At 49.5% G+C, this 19,723-nt stretch overlaps 1 pseudogene; it reads left to right on the plus strand.

Annotated features, from left to right (window-relative positions):
- Nucleotides 1-7,139: 7,139 nt before the first annotated feature.
- On the plus strand, nt 7,140-7,607 carry LOC123787541 (large ribosomal subunit protein uL5 pseudogene; annotated as a pseudogene).
- The last annotated feature ends 12,116 nt before the right edge of the window (nt 7,608-19,723 follow it).

Consider the following 19,723-nt stretch of genomic DNA (forward strand, 5'->3'; position numbering starts at 1 on the left):
CGCTGCCTTTCCCCGCCCTCTCCGCTCAGCTCCAACCCGGCTGAGGAGCCGCCCGCGCTTCCTTGCCCGCCCCCCAGGCGTCGGGGCTCGATAGCGTCACGGCGCGTCGACGCCTGATGACGACAGCGTGCGGCGAAGGTAGGGCGCAAAAGGCAGCGGCGTTACGAGGCTCCGTCCCGCGTCCGGGTCCGATGACGTTACCGCGCGGCGCGGGCGCGAGCGGGGTCTGTGTCGCTCCGAGGCTCCGCCCCCCGTGCGCCCGGGCCGGATGGCGTCATCGCGCGGTCTGCGCGCGCGCGGAGGCAGTGTGTCTGGGCGACCCCGCCCCCTGGGCGCTGGGCGTGCGCGCCGCGAGGCCGGCCCCGGGCTGCGCTGCAGGTGCATGTGTCTGGCGGCGGCCGCGAGTCCAGTGCTTCCCCGACGCGGGGGACTTTGCGGCCCTTTAGCCCGCCGCCTTGTGTGGCTTCTCCTGCGCACAGGTGTGTTCGGCTTTGTCCCGCACCTACGGAGTAAAATTCCCATAAATGGCCTCCAAAGAGTGGGCTAACAGTCAAGTCTAGAGAGGTCTCAACTTTGCTGTCGTGTTGTTGAAGTTTGTTATTAATTTATAGCTTGGAAATGTGGTCTGAGCTCTCTCCATGCTTTAAAGTTGAGGTTCTCTTCTGATCAAAAATATAGCCAGCTTTCTGCAGTGTCCTTGTCCCCGGACCGACACGGGTCCTGTCCCTGCTCCCCCAAGTCATAATATTTGACCCAAAAACTTAACTTCCAATGGCCTACTGTTGGCGGAAACCTTGACGATAACATAAACGGTGATGAACACGTTTTGTATGTTGTATGTATAACAAACTGTATTCTTAACGATGAAAAGCTAGGGAAAAGAAAATGTTATAAAGGAACACATAAGTTAGAGAAAGTACATTTACAGCACTGTTAGTATATTTATTGGGAAAAATCCCCATAGAAAACCGTGTTATTCAAGGGTCATGTACGTTGGCGAATAGGTTTTCTACTCCAAGATGGAAATAGTAAAGGTACAGAGGTGTTCAGGGAGCCCTCCTTCTAACCCACCCCAGTAGGTGGTCATTTTCTGAATGCTTGGTGAGAGTCTGTTTGGGGGCACCTTTTTCATGGGGTCACTTCTCAAGAGGACGCTCACTCTGAAGAGCCCCAGGGGCCCCACGTGTTTGAAGGAATAGCCTCCTGCACAACACCTGTCTCTCCTAGCATCCCACAGTCTGTCCTCTTCGAAGTTCCCTAGACTGCTTCCTGGACCCCATCAGGCAACCAAGGACGGTCAGAAGTACCTCAGACAAATTGGAAAGTCTCCTCTACCTCCTCTGCAAATTGGAAAGATGCTTATTCTAAAGAGCTCTAGGGGCGCCTGGGCGGCGCAGTAGTTAAGCGTCTGCCTTCGGCTCAGGGCGTGATCCCAGCGTGCTGGGATCGAGCCCCACATCAGGCTCCTTCGCTAGGAGCCTGCTTCTTCCTCTCCCACTCCCCCTGCTTGTGTTCCCTCTCTCGCTGGCTGCCTCTGTCAAATAAACAAATAAATAAATAAATCTTTAAAAAAATAAAAAAAATAAAGAGCTCTAAATTTCTAAAAGTGGAAAATCCCACCTTAATAGGATGCTTCCCAGTCTGAGACTTTCAGTGTTTCCCCTTTGTACTTGATAAAACTTAATTTCCTTTCTAAAACCCTTGAACTTCTGGTAAAGTACAAGTGACATCAGAAGGGCTCCTTTGCTGCAAGGTAATGAGTAAACAGCCTTTATTAATTTTGTCTTGGAGGTGGTTTTGTTTTTGATAGTTTGAGGTATTTATTTCAATGACTTTATTTTTTTATTTTGAAGATTCCTCATCGATCCTTTTTCACATCCATCTATTCTTATTTCATTTCTGTTTGGTTTCTTACTTTCAATTATCTAAGGAGAAGAAAACAGTTTGGTTGTTGATTTGTTAACTTTCTTAGCATTGGATTTCTTCAGATGTCTTGGAATTTAGGTTTGTAGGCAGTGGGCAAGAGATACTTGCTCTTCCCCCCCTTCCCCTCCACCTCCTCACTCTTCCCTAGTTAGTAGCGTTGCTGCTGCTTTCACCTTCAGCCCAGAACTGGGACCCACATGGCATGTCAAGGCTTTCAGTAACAGGGATAGCATGTCAGATGCGGGGTCTGCAGGCAGTGGGATTCATTTTTGATCTTCAGTTTGGGTCTATGTCTTCGTTCCAAGCCCCACCCTGTTTTGTTTTGTTTTGTTTGTTTTATAATTTTTATTTTGTTATATTAGTCACCATACAGTACATCCCCAGTTTTTGATGCAATGTTCCATGATTCATTATTTGCATGTAACACCCAATGCACCATGCAATATGTGCCCTCCTTAATACCCATCACCAGCCTATCCCAATCCCCCCCTCCTCCCCTCTGAAGCCCTCAGTTTGTTTCTCAGAGTCCATAGTCTCTCATGGTTCATTCCTCCTTCTGTTTACCCCCTCTTCATTCTTCCCCTCCTTCTCCTACCGATCTTCCTATTTCTTATGTTCCATAAATGAGTGAAACCATATAATAATTGTCTTTCTCTGCTTGACTTATTTCACTTAGCATAGTCTCCTCCAGTCCCTTCCATGTTGCTGCAAATGTTGGGTAATCGTTCTTTCTGATGGCTCAGTAATATTCCATTGTATATATGGACCACATCTTCTTAATCCAGTCATCTGTTGAAGGGCATCTCGACTCCTTCTGCACTTTAGCTATTGTGGACAATGCTGCTGAGAACATTGGGGTGCATATGGCCCTTCTCTTCACTACGTATCTTTGGGGTAAACACCCAGTAGTGCAATTGCTGGATCATAGGGTAGTTCAATTTTTAACTTTTTAAGGGACCTCCACACTGTTTTCCAAAGTGGCTGTACCAACTTGCATTCCCACCAACAGTGTAAGAGGGATCCCCGGGACGCCTGGGTGGCACAGTCGTTAAGCGTCTGCCTTCGGCTCAGGGCGTGATCCCGGCGTTCTAGGATCGAGGCCCACATTACGCTCCTCTGCTGGGAGCCTGCTTCTCCCTCTCCCACTCCCCCTGCTTGTGTTCCCTCTCTCGCTGGCTGTCTATGTCAAATAAATAAATAAATAAAAATAATATATTAAAAAAAAAAAGAGGGATCCCCTTTCTCCACATCCTCTCCAATGTTGGTTGTTTCCTGCCTTGTCTATTTTTGCCATTCTAACTGGCGTAAGGTGGTATCTTAGTGTGGTTTTGATTTGAATTTCCCTGATGGCTAATGATTTTGAACATTTTTTCATGTGTCTGTTAGCCATTTGTATGTCTTCATTGGAAAAGTGTCTGTTCATATCTTCTGCCCATTTTTTGATTTGTTTATTTGTTTCTTGTGTATTGAGTTTGAGAAGTTCTTCGTAAATCTTGGATACCAGTCTTATCTGTAGTGTTATTTGCAAATATCTTCTCCCATTCAGTGGGCTGCCTCTTAGTTTTTCTGACTGTTTCCTTGGCTGTGCAGAAGCTTTTTATCTGGATGAAGTCCCACAAGTTCATTTTTTCTTTTGTTTCTCTTGCCTTTGGGGATGTGTCATGAAAAAGGTTGCTTTGGCCGATGTTGTAGAGGTTGTTGCCTATGTTCTCCTCTAGAATTTTGATGGATTCCTGCCACACATCGAGGTCTTTCATCCATTTGGAGTTTATTTTTGTGTATGGTGTGAGATAGTGGTCAAGTTTCATTCTTTTGCATATAGCTGTCCAATTTTCCCAGCACCATTTATTGAAGAGACTGTCTTTTTCCCACCGGATGTTTTCTCCTGCTTTATCAAATATTAGTTGCCCAAAGAGCTGAGGGTCCATTTCTGGGTTCTCTATTCTGTTCCATTGGTCTATGTGTCTGTTTTTGTGCCAGTACCATGCTGTCTTTGTGATCACAGCTTTGTAGTACAGCTCGAAATCCGGCATTGTGATGCCCCCAGCTTTGTTTTTCCTTTTCAACAATTCCTTGGCTATTTGGGACCTTTTCTGTTTCCATACAAATTTAAGAGCTGTTTGTTCCAGTTCTTTGAAAAATGTCATTGGTATTTTGATCGGTATAGCATTGAAAGTGTAGATTGCTCTGGGTAGCATAGACATTTTAACTATGTTTATTCTTGCGATCCATGAGCATGGAATATTTTTCCATCTTTTTGTGTCTTCTTCAATGTCTTTCAAGAGTTATCTGTAGTTTCTAGAATATAGATCCTTTATGTCTCTGGTTAAGTTAATTCCAAGATAGTGTATGATTTTTGGTGCTATTGTAAATGGAATGGATTCCCTAATTTCTCTTTCTTCAGTCTCATTGTTCGTGTATAGAAATGCAACTGATTTCTGAGCATTGATTTTGTATCCCGCCACATTACTGAAATGTTCTATGAGTTCTAGTAATTTGGGAGTGGATTCTTTGGGGTTTTCTATATGGAGTATCATGTCATCTGCGAAGAGAGACATTTTGACTTCCTCTTTGCTGATTTGGATAACTTTTATCCCTTGTTGTTGTCTGATTGCTGTTGCAAGGACTTCTGGTACTATGTTGAATAATAATTAAGTCCCCACCCTGTTGAAAGGCCCTAGGCAGCTGTCAGTAACGGGGTTGTGTTGGTTGTTTCGTTTAGCTTCCCACTCCATGGAGGACAGCCTCACCCAAACACGTGGGGTGAGCACATCACCCACTCCCATGGCCAACTTCCAGCCTCAGAAGCCAGCCGCCTGGAGCGACTCTCACCTCTGCTTCTGGTCCAATAACTTTGGTGTTTCCAAGCCCTGCTGTGTCTTTCTGTTTTCTATTTCCATAATTTATAAATCCATTACGACTGTGTGTTTGAAGCAGCATGTTCAACATAAACTTTTAGACTCATCGTGACTATTTTCATGTAGTATGTTCTCAACTTAAAACTTATTTACTAAAAAGTTAGTATTCTTAAGTAGTTGCTCCTTTCTGGTTCCAGTTTGCTATTTTGCTGCTTTTTATGTGGCTTGAATACAGGCCACTTTGTGGACACCACTCTCAAAGGACACAGTGACCTTCTATTTGCAGAACTTGTGCTCATTCTTTCCCTTACCCAGACTCACTGCGGCCGCTGACATTGTAAAGCAGCTCCTCCGCTCTTTGAGCAGCTTCTGACATTGTTACCCCGAGGGCTCAACCGCACTCCACAGCAGACGCTGTTAACACAGCGGTTCAACCACACTGAAGAGTTAACATTGTCACAACAGGCCCTTCACGTTTTTCCCTTCTTTGATAACTTTGAGACAAATCCTCTGACTCTCCCCCTTCATGAACTCGCTCTGTCCTGGGTATTTCTCTTTTGTCGCCTGCCCTCTTTAAATAAGAACCCTCGAGTCTGTTTTCTAAATTCTGACCTCTCCCGGCTGCACTTCCGCAATTGCTGACTTAGTTTAGTTTAGCCAAGACTCTCCTTTCCCGTTTTGTGCCGTGGTGAGAGCAGGTTTGGTGGGGATACAAATGTGACAAAGACAGCGTCTGCCCCGCGGAAGGTTCCTTCTGGGCAAGGAGGCACAGCCGGAAACTGCCGGCTGTAACTCGGGCCACGTACACGATGTGAGCCTCTCGCTCTGTCTGTGAGGATCTTAGCAGGAGCTGGACGGCCTGCCGCAGTGTCCGGCTGAAGAGTTTAGTTGAGGGCCTGTTTACAGATGCGTGGCTGGGAAGGAAAAACCACAGCAGTTTGAGGGACATCCGGTGACAGGTAGACTGGAAACCATTATCACCTCCAGGCTCCGAGAGGTGGGAAGAGGAAGGGTACTACTGGAGCCAGGCGGAGTCCAGGAGCCGGACCGCCCCCCCGACCCCTGCCCAGAGGCACTGAGGCCATAGAGCCCGGGTCAGCACACTGCTCACAGGTAAAATCTACCTGTCGCCTGTTTGGTACAGATAGTTTGTTTAGACATAACCACGCTATTTTATCGGTGTGTCATCTATGGCCGCTTTCAAGCTACGATGGTGGAGGCGAGGAGGCCTTACGAAGGTCCTATGACCACAAAGCCTATGTGGCCCTTTACAGGGAAGGCTTGCCAACCCCATTACAGAGGCGCGTGGCCTTCCTAATACCTGGGGACGGGAGGGGGCGCGTGCCCTGACAGCACAGGTACAGAATGCTTCTGTGGGGACAGCACTTCCCTAGATCAGTCACTGAAGGAATAATGAGAGAAGGCGTGATAACCAGTTAATGGAGGGGAGTGGAGTGACAGAGAATACTTGATTAATCTTTAGGAAGGCATGGAAGGAGTTTTTCTTAAAAAGAACAGATGGAGGAAAGAGTAAACCAATAAGACGGTAGCGTCCCACCTGAATGCCAGTTTCCGTCTGTTAAACGTAAGCAGACCAAGTGTGCCAAGAGTCAGATTGTCAGACTGGAGCACAACCCAAATCCAAACAGACGTCTGAGGTCTAAGAGGAGGCGGGGAGTGAAAGGCTAGAACGTACAGAGCACGCGATCACTGGCCACAGTCACGCGTCGGTGAGTGTCCCTCGACTCCGCAGACGAAGACCCCGAGGCACAGCGTGGCACGTAGCTGCCCTGGGTCACAGCCAGAACTCGAATCCAGGCTCCAAAGGCCACGTTTAGACTTGAAACCAGAGTTGCCAGCTGCGCCTCAGAAAGAGAATGCTGACCGCCAGAGCTTGGACACACGGCAACAGGAGGCTGGCCTGTCCTTCCTTCTCGTAAAAGGGCACAGGCCTCCCAAAGACTGGGAGAATGTACTTCGTTCTACTGACTGTGCACTATTCAGTAGACGTCCCCCACTTAGTGAAATTACACGTTAGAGTGAAGATTTTTGCCAGTAGAGAAGCAAATAATTTCTGTCCAGGAAGAAAATAGAACATCAAAGGATATAGTCTATTGTCCTTTAGGCTCGTAACCAGTTTTGTGTCTAACTCAGCAACCTGACCCTAACGTCTATGAATTCTAGGTCCTGAAAAACTCTCTGAGACTGTCTTAACGGCTTACTCATTGCATCTTCCCCCAGGATCTTCCTCCTGATTCGTAAGTTTGTAAAACTTTGCAGGTATGCGTTATGTACCCACATGAGGGTTACTTTACCTCTTCAGAAATTAGGTTGTAGCCCTTCCTGTTCTCCACCATGGAACAGGCTCAAGAGGAAAAGGAGAAGCCCGCGCGGGAACATCACATCTGTGAGCTCTGCCTCCACGTCCGTGTGGGGACAGCGGAGACAGACCCAACCTGGAGGCCAGACCCCTGTGTTCTCCAGAGCTCGATAGGCCGTCAGAGCCTTTGGCAGCAGGAGAAATGAAACACAGTCTGTGGGGCCAAGGCAGAAGAAACCCGGAGAAAGGTCTAAAGGTGCAGGAGTACGAGTTAAGAAGAAATAACTTCTCCGATGATGGAAACTTTGGCTTTAGGATCCAGGAGCACATTGATCTGGGATCAAATGTGATGCAAGCAGTGTGGTGCTGGGTGGGCCCGTTTCTGCATTGCAGGCAGGATGCTCAGGACACGCCCCACGGGGACCAAACCCAGATTCGGCAAAGAGGAGGCCATGTGCTGGTTCCAGCAGGAACGTGATGGGATCATCCTCCCTGGCAAATAAACGCCTTTTCTATCCAATAAAAACTTTTCAGTGAAATGTTTAAAAAGAAAGTATACTTTAGCAAAAAGAAAGATTTTCAAATGTCAAAGAAGAGCTTCACTATATATTTTTTAAATGGATGACGGTCGGCACCATATCATGGAATTTAAATGTCACTCAATACATTTTAAAAAGTGATGTCATGGGCACCGGGCTCAGTGGTTCAGTCCACTGAGCGTCTGACTCTTGATTTCGGCTCAGGTCATGATCTCAGGGTCATGGGATCGAGCCCTGTGTCAGGCTCCAACTCAGTGCAGAGCCTGCTTGAGAGTCTCTCTCTCCCTCTGCTCTTCCCCTGCTTGCACTCTCTAAATACATACATACGTACATACATACATACATACATGCTTTTTAAAAAAGGTGATGTCACAGTTCCATTTTTTTTTTTTTTGAAAGATTTTATTTATTTGACAGAGATAGAGACAGCCAGCGAGAGAGGGAACACAAGCAGGGGCAGTGGGAGAGGAAGAAGCAGGCTCATAGCGGAGGAGCCTGATGTGGGGCTCGATCCCATAACGCTGGGATCACGCCCTGAGCCGAAGGCAGATGCTTAACCGCTGTGCCACCCAGGCGCCCCTCACAGTTCCATTTTTAAATGTAAATATAACATGCCACAAATGTATCATTTGTAACTATTCACAGTTACAGTGAAAACGTTCAGCTGTCTATATAAACCAAGTGAAGGGATCCAGACTTTTCTGAAGTTCTTTTAGGGGGTCACTGAGCACAAAAGTTTGAGGACTGCTATTGTAATGCACAATAGTTTTTAGAAAAACTACCGTCAAAGATGAATCTTGTGAAAAACTCTTAAATGCGTTGCTAAAGGCCCATTTAGCACTCCTTATTTCTGCGGCCACTTTCTTTGCTTTGTTCTCTGGGGCTCTGCCCAGGACGGCTTTCCTCTCACGCAGCAGCTGTGATGGAAAGGTGTGAAGCTCTTACTCAGCAGTTACCGTCACTCCCACCCTCTCTACCCCACATCTGAATTCACAGCGTCCCAATGCGGACCGAAGTAGGAGATGTCCAACACCACGTGTCACCCTTGGACAGAATGTACGTGGGAGGGGAAAGGCTGACTACCCTCCTAATGTGTGAAGCCTGGATCCGTTACAAAAGGAGAAACGTGGAACTATAGTACAATAAGCTTTTCATTCATTTTCCTACAGGAGGCACTCACATTAATTACAGGAGGCTCTTAATTTAAAAAATACATTTTGTGCAGAATTTATTCCAGCATTTCATTTTCTGAAAGAAGAATATAGGTCAACCACAAAAATGTGTGTGCATGTGAGCATGTGTGCAAGTGTGTGAATGGGCATGTGCACACGTAGCATTTATAGGGCACATACAACTTCAGTTGTACCCTGGAAAGCCCGAGGCCTCGGAGCAGAGCTCCTCGCAGCTGAGGTGCATGGAGAGCGATGTATCTAGAAGAGCCCTACTTTTCTTTAAACCACACATTCACTTACTGTTGTAAAGGACCATGGACACGTCAACTATTCCATCAAAATGGGAAAAATGTGATTAATAGCTTCTCAAGGAGAGTTTCAAAGGATTGCCTGCAGAATAAAGAAACTAGAGTCCAAGTGGACTCTGGGGTCCCGTTACGGTTCGTTGGGGTTTGGGACCAATACGGCTGTTCTGTATCAACAGCCGTGTGACGAACAAGGTCTGTCCACCTTTAATTTTAACACTGGCAAACCTCTTCCCAGACACAACACCATCGTCTCAATGAAGACAAAAACGGGAAGTCTCTTAAGAGAGCTCTAGAAGAAATACATTCTTGTATTGAAATCTAATTTTTGTCTCTACCATGTCAGGCATGTGAAGCAAATACCTTAAATTCTTAATGAGAAGTTATTCATACTGAGTAGGCTTCTTGCAAACTTCGAAGCCCACTGATATTGTATAGGATATTTTCTTTTTTAAATTTATTTTTAATTAAATGTTATTATTATGGCAGCATAGTAGGCGTACAATGTTACCTTAGTTTCAGGTGTGCAACATAGTGATTCAACACCTCACTACATTACTCATCTTTTACCGTGAAATGTTCTTATGGTATTTTATTGAGAACACTCCCTATGCTGTACTCTTCATCCACAGGACTCATTTATTTGACAACTGGAAGTTTGTACCTCTTGACCCCCCCCCCACCATCACCCCTGCTGGCAGCCTCACTTTATTCTCCGTGTTCTGCTCCAGGCTCGCCTCCTCGGGCGAGGAAACCCGTCAGGCCCCCTTGGCCCTTTTTACCGTCGTCGCGCTGAGCCTGCTGCCTTGCCACAGCAGGCCTGGCGGGAGCATTACCCACTAGTGATGATTTTGGGATGAGTGCCGGGTTCTGACAAACCCCCATCCGCATGCTCAGAGCTGACTTTTTGCAGGGCATCTGGCCGTGGTTTTCAAGACTCAGGCCTGGACAAGGCTTCCCACCTGGCTGTGGCTGGGCTGGGCTGGGCTGGGCTGGGCCCCCCCCCCCCGCTCCCCCGCACCCCGGGGACAACACTGCGCTTCTCAGGCCTTCTGTCATTTTGCCACCTGGACTTGACCGCAGCCACAAGGGACAGAAGAATGTCAAGGGACCCCCGCCACTTGGCTCAGTGTGGGCACGGTGTCTCTCAACCAATACCGTTGGAATGAATGGCCCTCCCACCTCGTTATGTGTATTGTGCCATGGCACTATAGACTCGTTATTTCCCGCACCCTCTGATGCCCCCGCCACTCTCCAGCCATTATCACGCAGAAGCAGGTGCCTTCTCTGTGCCTCTCCTGTGAAATTCCAGTGTCTGAGGTGCTGTGTGCGGATCCTCAGGACACATCGAAGGCCTCATTTATCACCCCTCCTGGCTGAATCTCTGAGTCCGATGCTCCGATTTCCTAAGATGTCACAAATCTTTGAAAATGTATCTGTGACCTCAGTGAAGATGAGGGGTCCTACACGAGATGCCCCCAATTCAGAATTGAAGTCGTCTCTCATCCGTAACTGCCGGCTCTCCACTCCAAACTCCCTGATTACGCAGGAGAGGAGAGGAGAGGCGAGGCAGCAATTACTTATAATAACTTTATTAGGTATAATTTGCATCGACCCTCTGAAAGGATCGCGTGCGCTTCTGAGAGCTGCATCGTAAATCCATGCTTGACCCTGCCCCGTCCTCTCCGTGCACAGCAGTGTCCCTTTCTTCCTGGGAAGGACAGGTACAATTTGTCACCACACAAATTATACATGCTTGCTGTTGACATTCTTTTATCAGATAAATTACTCGTACTTATTATGCGGAAGGCAGTTTCCATGCGATTTTCACATAATGAAAGTCTGGGTGTAGGCTAACACGGAGAGAGCTGGCTGTCCTTCGACTGTGGACGCAGAGATGCACGTCCTGACGGCACATGTCCACGGCTCTTCTCTGGGATGAAAGCTGACATTTTTGGTGCCCCCACTTACAGCTCTGTGCCTTTGCTTGGCCGCCGTTGCCTGTGGTGGCACGGGTACTGTGTGGCCCTAAACACAGACGCCCCCGCTCCGTGCTCTCGAGGGACAAAGCCAGGGCTGATAGGGCAGGAAGCGACATCTAAGTGTCACTTCCAGCAACGTCTAGCACTCAGGAGAAGCTTTACGCAATGTGCTGCTGGCATTGCAAACCTGCCGCAGAAACTCCCACGCTCTCAATGACAAAGAAACGCAAAATTCAAGGAAAGACCCCAAAAAGCACTTCCAACCTGTTTTCTTTTAAAGGGGGGGGGGATAAAATTTAAAACGTTTTTTAAAGGTTTATTTATTTTAGAGAGAGAGGAAGAGAGAGAGCTGAGCGGGAGGGGCAGAGGGAGAATCTCTGGCAGACTCCTTGCTGAGCGTGGAGCCTGACACGGGGCTTGATCCCTTGACCCTGAGTTCATGACCTGAGCCAAAACCAAGACTCTGATGCCTAACTGACTGAGCCACCGAGGCGACCCTAAAACATTTTTAAAGCAGAAAGTTTTCTTCCCTCACAAGAATAATTTGTGCTCAGACCGAATGGCTAAGTGGTGAGGGCTCAGGCTCAGCGCCAGAGTCCCCACCTCACGGTGCCGCTGGCACCAAGAGCCTGCTGACCGGCCTTCCGGAGCCCGGCCTTGTCACCTGCTTGGTGGGGACAGAGGTGCCTGTCCACCAAGCTTTCAGAAGTTAGTGACAGCACACGTTTTAAGCATTTAGCTCAGTGCCTGCTCCAAAGACAGTAATTTTACCGTGGGGCTATCATCTTTTTATAATTATCAAAAAGCAAAAAAGCCCCTCATCACCCAACAACTGTCACCGGGGAACGGGACGCTGGCCTCACGTGCAGTATTTAGGACCAAGTGGGGCCTGTTTTTGCTTAGCCAACCGCAGGGTGGGAGCTGTGCGAAAATGCAAAGAACACATTTCCCTCTCCCGCCCCAAGCCGCGAAGCTGGGCGGGAGATGCCACCCCCTGGACCGGCCCTCCGTGGGGTCCCTGGAGGCTGGACGCGTGCTCTGGGCTCTGCAGGATGACAGAGAGACACACGAACCAAGCAGAGGATGGTAGGGCGGCCCCAGCCGCTACGATTTGTTTAAGTCGTTGGCTTATTTGGCGCCGTGGCACTCTGGATTCGACAGACTTGGAACTGTTTTCAGTGAGATGGTATAAATACTTTCTTTTAAAAAAAAAACTTTTTCAAACAGGATGAGTGACAAGTTGCTATATTTGTATATAACCGCATTAGACTTTGGACGTGGAGTGGGTGGATTTGGAGGTTGGCCGGCAGCATGAGCCCCAGCAGAAGCCTGTGACGAGGAAGTCAGGCCATGATGTAACAAGGATTCATGTGGATGATACATGGAGTGGAACTTCTGGTCCTCGTTCCGCTGTGGGAATAGAGAGCCGGCTGGGCGAGCAGTGATAACTGTTGCATTCGTTGTTACACTAGAGGAATTCGGTGGGCTTGGCAAGTGAACTGACAGCCGCATCTGCACACCTTAACGACTGCTGATGAGGTTAACAGCAAATGAAAATTGTAAGCTGGTCAGAAAACATCATCTTTTTTGGAAAACGTGATTTTCTTGATTTTTTCCCCCCAAGATTGGTTAGAATTCCTTGGACATTACTCTGTGTGTAATAAAAGAGACAAGATGTCTTTGAAATGAGACACCGTAGTCAGTTCCACGGCGGGCAGCCCTCCGCTAGGGTCCCGTATGGTGGAGCCATGGCACTGAAGCGGACGCCGGTGAGCATACACTCTGCGTGAAGTCGTGTGCCGGCCTCTGGAAGACGAGTACTTAGGACGTGTCAGGTACTGCTCGGCCGTGGAAATCACGGACCCCCACGGAGATTCCAACATGCTGCGTGGACGAGCGAGGCAGTGACCCCTGCATCATCGCTCGGTTTGTGAGAGCAACCTGACAAGGTGGTCAGGAAGCATCACGCGGGCACAGCCATGCCCAAGATACAAGAGCGGCAAGAAGACCCTTGTTCGGGCACCTTGACAAGTTCTCATGGGGTTTCTTTTTCTTAGGAATAGGAAATGAAGTTGCAGAATAAAGGCATGCTTAGTATATGGGCTTACAGCTATTAAAATCACAAGGAAAGTAATCTTTCCCAGACCACATGTTGTATGATTCCACTTCTGTGAAATGTCGGGAATCAGGGCATCTCTGGAGACAGCGAGGAGATCAGGGGTTGCCTGGGGCTGGGGGTGGGGAGGGTGAGTGGTGGGGCTGCTAACAGGCACAGATCGCTTTGGGGGCTGCAGAGAATCTTCTAAAATTAGCTCGTGCTGATGGCCCGTGATGCGTGAAAGCCACTGGACACATTCTATGTGCTGAATTCTTGGGAATAGAATTTATACCTCAGTGGGGATGTAAAGCGAACCTTCCTTCCGTCTGACATCTGCAGGGCTCTGATTTACTCCGATGTCATCATTTGCTGTGGTGTCCAGGCAATGAGCTTAGTATTCGGTCCAATTTCCATAACGGTTTGTTTACAGCTGAGCAAGTTTCTACGGGGTGAAACGAAAGGCTCATATTAATTGTGTACAGGAATTCGTAGATGCACTCCCAGTTCCCTTGACGTCAGGATGCAAACATGTTTTACTGGCTTTCATTTTTTAAAACTAAAAGTTTTGGTGTGTCTCTTTGAGATATTTCATGGCAAAAAGTGTAATGTTTACTCACTCCAGATGTTGTCTGAGTCTACAATATTAATGTAAATCAGGAAAAGCAAGGTTACAGCCTAACATTGTGCTATTATGACGTGTCAAACAACACATCATTGCATTGTCTTCGCTTCCTATCTTTAGCTAGCTAATTGCAAATATTCTCAATTCTACTTTAGGAACCTCTTCTGTTACAGTCAAGCTGCGAGTGGAGTCAGAGCCAAAGCCCCTGCAACCCCAAGAATGTTCAGCCAGGCTGCGCTTCGGTCCAGATGGGCGGGCTTGGGTTCCAGAGCACAGGGGACAGGCCAGGCTTTGCTTACCTTGAAGTCTGAGGCTCTGTGGACTTGTTCTCCTTTTCCTCCCGACCACTGTGCACTGAACCCCACACTCGAAGGGAATGCACGGCACTCCCAGGACAAGACGTGCGCGGACATGCCTGGACGTCGCCCTCCCTGTGCGCTGGCCCCGCCCATCCAGCAGCTCTCCCTCCCTACCGCCGGCCTCCGGGGACAGACTGCGTCCTGCTCTGTGAGCAAGGCCCGTCGTAGCTTTGGCTTTACCTCCGCCCCCGTGCGAAGTTTCACACTCTCGACCTAGAAGGAGCTGTGATGGCGCCGGACGGAGTGAGGCAGAGCGGGAGAGGAGACGAGGCCAGGAGATCACTGGGGCTGGCCGAGCAGGGCCTCTTGGCCTTTGCTCTAGCGGCTTGGAGCCTATGTTCTAGAGGGCTCATCTGGCTGCACATTGAGTGGAGGCCACCGCGGGCTGGCACATGGGCACAGGAGCCTGGGCACGGTGGCAATACTCGGAAAGAGGCCAGACGCTGAGGCCCATCCTACCCTGGACGTAATCTGAAAGCGGGGAGGTAGCTAGAGGGCTGCCACTTGGGAATGACCAGGGAATTGTGGGGCCATGACAAAGACGTTAGGAGGAGATCTTCCAGGCTTGGTAGAGGCGGAGTCCACACGCACCAGAGCTGCTGAGCGCCAGCCTCGGGCTCACCCCTCCCCGGCACAAGCACCAGTAAAATATCTTCAGTTACCGTCACTGAAAAGGTGTGTGATTAGGCTTTTCTTGGCTTCTTAAAGGAATTGCTTCTTTAAAAATTCAGACTAGAAGAATTGTTTGCACATGAAGTTTACTGCCTCTCCCCCGCCTCAGCCCCCTCCAAGCAGCCAGCTCTTCCCCCAGACTCCGCTGTCCCCTCAGACCCTCCCCGCCAGGCTCCCTCTGCGGAGTCTCTGCTCCTCCCCGGCCAGGACCGGCCACCGGCGTGCAGCCCAGACACATTTTATTTGAACTGCTTTACACTGTAAGCATCAAGCTCCAGCAAGCCACTCACAAACGCAATCGTATTCCTCAGGCTGTCAGGCCCTGCCGTGGACCAGAGTGTGGACGTGTGGGGGCCGGGGTGGAGGCGCCGGGCTGCTGGTGGGCGTGGGAGGAGGTCCTCCGCTCTCACGGCCTCTGCTCGCCGAGTCCCATTGTGTGCCTTACCCTCCCACAACCAGCGCCTGGGTCTTCCCTGACCTGTCGCCTCAGCCCTGTTTCCGGCCGTCCTGGCGCTCAGCACGCCCCAGGATCTTCTCTGTCCCATTCCAAGTGCCATCCCCTTCATGACCATCCTGTGCTATGGACAGAAGGTCGTGTTCCCCCAAACTCACGTGTTTGAGCTTCTCCCCCAAGGTGATGGTGTCAGGAGTTGGGGCCTTTAGGAGGTGATCAGGTCAAAAGGGTAGGACTCTCACGAGTGGGATTAGTGCCCTTGGAAGAGGCCCCAGAGAGCCCCCTTGTCCTGGTCAGTCACACAAGGACACCTCAGAAGACGGACGTGTAGGAAGGAAGTGGGCTCTCCACGCACGTGGCATCAGCCGGCCGCCAGTCTGTGGTGCTCTGAGGCTGCCGTCCACACAGCCTCTCGGTAGACGCCGTCCCCAAAGCACCCACGGCACCTGCAGGACACCTCTCACACCGCGGTCACGTTTGTATTCTGCTGTGTGTACAATTGTCTTACTCGTTTCGTGGATCTCGTTTCCCCTGTTCTCTCTGGCGACACCACTAAGCGCTTAAGAAGTATTTGTTGTATTGGGTCGGGACAGCCTGTCTCTTCCTCGTGATTCCCCACAGCACGATTCTCTGCCCCGAGCAGAAGCACAGCCTGGCCTACTGTGTGTCCTGTTCCTCACGGTCGTTGGTTGCACGAATGCTGGCCTTTCCTCTCAACCCCCCATGCTAGTTTCCAGTGCGTGTCCATAGAGTCAGAGGAGCCCTAATTCTGTTTAGTAGTCGAACAGAACAAACCAAATGCTTAAGCCCCTTTTCCTTTGGTATTTTCAGAGAGTCTAAAATTAGCAGGTTGTTACAACTGGGAGTTTTCAGATATGCTTGATACATCTGTAGAAATCAGGACGTGTCTTAGAATTACCATCCCAGGCCCCAGCACCCTGAAGGGTCGGCCTTGGACTAGGCCTTGTGGCCCAAGGAGCGTGGGCTGTCCGCGTCTCACTGTTCAGCCATCCTCAATGGCCGGCCGCACAGCAGATTCGGCTCACCCCGGGGGACTGGGGCCAGATCCTCACGGAGATGGAGAGTAGCCAGCACCACCGAGACAGGACACAGCTCCCCTCCAGAGAAAGACGCTCCCGCAGCGCTCGCCTTCCCAACAACGTGCGTTCGTTCTGTGAAGATGAGCTCTGCAGGTTTTCCCCATCAACGTCACCACATCCGTCACTCCCGTTAGTAACTCTCAGCTCTCCCTACCGGAAATTTTAGGAAGAATGTTTGACGGTAGAAACTTAACACCCACCAGAGAGTGTGCCACGTTTATTTTTGGATGTATTTTAAGGCACGCTGATGCCTTCAAGTTCAGGTGTGAGTAGAGCTCAGCGTCCTTCAGCACGTCGCCTGCCTGGGTCTGGATCTCTTGTCTCCCACGTACCTGCCTACAGCCGCGAGCGGGTTTTAAACTCTGAGTATGTTTCTGCACCCAAAGAATGCGAGTGGAAGGAGCCCTAACTCGAAAGTGTATTTGACGACTAAGTGGGAGAACGTGCACAAAGCCTCCATCACAGCGCGGACACACCCGCAAACGCACGTGGTGACTGCTTCCCCACGCCCGCTCTGCCTGACCCGTGGCGCCTCTTCAAGGCCACCGCCAGGCTTCAGCCCGAGTGTTTGTAGGCCGAGCACCGTGCTGCACACCAGCTGTGTCTCACGAGACACAGAGATCTCAAGACAGGGCGTCAGACTGACATTACAATCACTGGCCCCTGCCGACACTCCATGAGACCCTTGGGACTACAGCAGTACCCCGTCTCAGTAGAGTGACACCGAGCCTCTCCTCTCCCCTTTATAAAGCGTTGGTAATACACCGCGGTTCTGTGTGTTCCGTTACTTTGCGTTTGCTAGTGCTCGACACTCCAGAAAGGAGGGAAGCAGAGCTCCCTCCAAAAACAGCAACAAAAAAAACCCCTCAAAATAAAAAAATCCTCATTAAAGAATATTAATACTCATGAATTAAGAAAAACAAAAGGAGAAATTGCCTGGAACAAATGCAGATCACCCTTTATTCTGTCCACTGACACGGATAAATGACTGCTCCATTAGACAGAGGCGCGTGGACCGGAATGGAGGCTGGAGCTCGCAGCCGCGGCTCTGCCCCCCATCCAGGTGAGCCCGGCCCCTGTCAGCCTCGGGCAGGGTGCTCACCTGTTCTCTGTCGAAAGCTGCATAATTGTGGGATAAGATTGGCACCCAACTTATTTTTCAGTGTGAAACACAAGCATATTATCATATGTTGACAGCTCTTTCCTTCCCAAAAGAAAAGATGGTGTGAAAAGATTAAACAAAATAAAACTACAGGCTTGGGTACAGCTGGATTCATGGCTTTTTGCAAGAGGCCATACTGTTTCAGTGATTTCCTAGAGAAAAAAGTGCAAGATGGGAACATTGCAACACAAGTATGAACGCAAACTCCCATGGACAGAACTATTATTACACATATTTAAAGGAGTTTTTAAAAGCCACCTATGGACATGCATGCAGTTTTCTTGTATAAATATAAAAATTTTCACCTTCAGCATTTTGTCCTCAGAAAGTAGAGGCATCATAAGGGTATTCGAAGACACCTATCAGACCAGGACACTCTTATTTTATTTCACTTGTTGGCCACACCTGTGGGAGCCACAGGCATATACTTAACTTTTGTGGTTGAGTCACCACCTCATTACGGAACGCTTAGGGACCCACGACCTTCCTAGGGGTCACGGGAACGTGCGGAGCATCTGGCTCCCCAAAACCTGTGTCACAGAAGATCGCGCATGAACAGTGTGGAAACAGCAGGCAGCAACCCCATGTTTTCAAAACTCAAGTCATCAGGCAAGACAGAACCACGGGTGCTGCGTGACACCACCCTAATTCTCTTGTGTGTCTGTGCACAATGTATGGACGTCGAGAAAGACAGGAAGGAAGTACGTGAAATGGTAGCAGAGACAAAATGAAAGAAAGAAAGATACCAGTCATGGGATTTGGGATGATTTTCCCTTTTTTGCTTATTTATATTGACCACATTGTCTACAATGAACATGAATTACATCAAAAATTGGAAGGGAAATCTTTTTAAAATGAAATTTCATTGTGGGGAAAGTGTGTATTTACTTATTGTCGAAGATATTTATTTATTTGAGAGCAAGCGAGCAGGGGTGGGGGCTGGCAGAGGGCGAAGCGGATCCCCGCTGAGCCGGATCCCGATGGGGACTCGTCCGGAGACCAGACGCTTCGCCCACTGAGCCAGCCAGGTGCCCTGCTTCGACTTTCGTTTTCACGAGTCCACGACAGGTCTTGTGTGGATTTGGGTTTGTGTTTGTTCACTCGGCTTCCTTGTAGGCTTGTACCTTAGCAAATTCGGACGGTTTTCAGCTACAATTTCTGGGAGCACTGCTTCCGGCCAGCCCGCGGTCTCCTCCCCTCCTGTGCTCTTCGGGCGGCAGCCTCAGTTCTGCTGCGGGACCTCGGTCCGCTTCTCTCTGCTGTCCAGACAGGGCCGCTTCTCTCGTTCTAGGGCCGCTTCCCTGCTTCTTCCTCTGTCCCCTTCTGCTGCTGAGACCACTTACAGTGGCTGCTGTCATGTTTTCGGTCCTGATGCTTCTGCTTGGCTCTTCTTCGCATCTTTGCTGCTTTGCAGGGTTTTTCTCACGTACTTTCGTGTGCCTGTAATTCCTGCGGAGGCACTTTTACCGCGATGCGCTGACCTCCGTGTAAGGTAGCTCTGTCACCGCTGCCATTTCAGAGTTGACGCTCATTCAGCTTGAGACCTGCCTCGGTCTCAGTCGGACGAGTGATTTTCCACTGAAGCCTGGACGGCTTCACATCATGTTGTGAGCGCCGGGACCTTATTCAAACCGTGTGCACTGGTCCCGGTTGCGGACACGAGGGGGGCGGGTGTCCACGTTGCCGCTGGGTAGGGCGGTTATAGTCCAGAAGTTGCCCGTCCTGCAGGACAGCCCCTCTCCTGGTCCTTGGGCTGCAGACAGCAGCTCTTTCCGGGGCTTCTCCGTCTCTGCCCGCTGCTCTGGGCGGCCAGCTCTTCAGCTCTGCGTCAGGGGAGGCCCAGGGAAGTCTCTGCCCAGCTAGTCGGCCTCCTCCCGCCCCCAGGGTCTTCTCGGGTGTGCTTTGCAGGTAACGGCAGGGGTGTTTCAGGTATTCATAGCACGAGGGAAGAGGGAGGGCATGACACATCTTCCTGGAAGCACCATCCGTCCGGTAGTGCTGTTTCCATGTCTCCTCTCACCCTTGCTGGCCTTTTTTAGCCTCCTAATCTTTTGATTGACGGAAGTCCTTAATTTTGATAATTTTTTCCCCTTCTCAGTTAGTAATTTTTTTTGAAGATTTTATTTATTTATTTGACAGAGAGAGAGGCAGCGA

This window comes from Ursus americanus, chromosome 19 (assembly GCF_024610735.1).
Source record: "Ursus americanus isolate L20-20 chromosome 19, mUrsAme1.1.p, whole genome shotgun sequence".
Lineage (NCBI taxonomy): Eukaryota > Metazoa > Chordata > Mammalia > Carnivora > Ursidae > Ursus > Ursus americanus.